We start from the raw sequence: 1,117 nt of genomic DNA, 5'->3' as shown, positions 1-1,117 counted from the left end.
TGTGTGTTTATAGTTCTCAAAAAATATCCAAAAGGATTATGGCTACAAAAGGTCTGCCAATGTGCCTTCATGCTTCCACGAAGTTGGTCCCGATGTTGGAGTCGACTTTGTTTAAATTTTTGAACTGAGGAGAAGCAGGATTGGTGCCAGGTCCTGCATTCTGATGCTTTGTTTTCCCAGGAAGAAAAGGGAATGTTGCATCGTTTCAGATTGTCTTTTAATTTGTCTTTAAAGCACAAGAGTGACCTTCCAACTGACCTTCCTGTTGAGAATTGGCCAAAGAGTACTTGCTTCAGAATTCTGATATCACTCTTACGTGATAGATGACCTGACCATCTCAGCTGTATTTTGATGAGGATGGCTTCAATACCTGATATGTTGCATTTTGTTAATCCTTCGCTGTTATGAATATGGTCACTCGGCTTTATGTTGGAGATAGTACGCAAGCATCGCATAGGAAAAGTGCCAGGCCGGTTGATGTGCTTACGGTATAGGGTCAAAGATGCAGCACCCTGAAGAAAAACCACCGATTTAGGAGAAGGAAAACTCTGATGCATACATACGTACACACACACACACACACACACACACACACACACACACACACATATCTGTCTTATTATCTCCCTTTCATTCAACTTCTTTTTTCCAATCATTCGCCAAGTTGGACCACTAAACTCTACACGTTTTTTTTATTCTTCCTCTATTTATTTCCTCTTATTCCTTTCTTTCGAAGAGCGTAGGCTCGAAACATTAAAAGACTTTTCCATTGATTCCGAGCGTCAAACTAGTACAGTTGTCCCTACACCTGTCTTCGTCTTTGTTCTTCTATAAATTTCAACTATATATTTATATAGTCTGGTCGATCACGTCATATATGTGTGTGTGCGTATGTGCTAAATAAAATAAGATAACAAGGTCAAGGCTTTGTGATATTTCTAGGGCATCTATAAATAGAAAGCTGGTCTTACAGCTGTTTCAAGGGGAAAATGATATCCCATAATCAGAGAGGAGTTAAAAGAGCTTCAATAGAAGGAATTAGTAGAGCTTATTTTATAAGAAGCTATTTTGGAAAGGGAGAGATATACAAGATATATATACATATACATACATATAT

Source organism: Octopus bimaculoides, chromosome 3, assembly GCF_001194135.2.
Source record: "Octopus bimaculoides isolate UCB-OBI-ISO-001 chromosome 3, ASM119413v2, whole genome shotgun sequence".
Taxonomy (NCBI): Eukaryota; Metazoa; Mollusca; class Cephalopoda; order Octopoda; family Octopodidae; genus Octopus; species Octopus bimaculoides.
The sequence above is the reverse complement of the archived record's forward strand: the minus strand, read 5'-3'. Positions refer to the sequence as shown.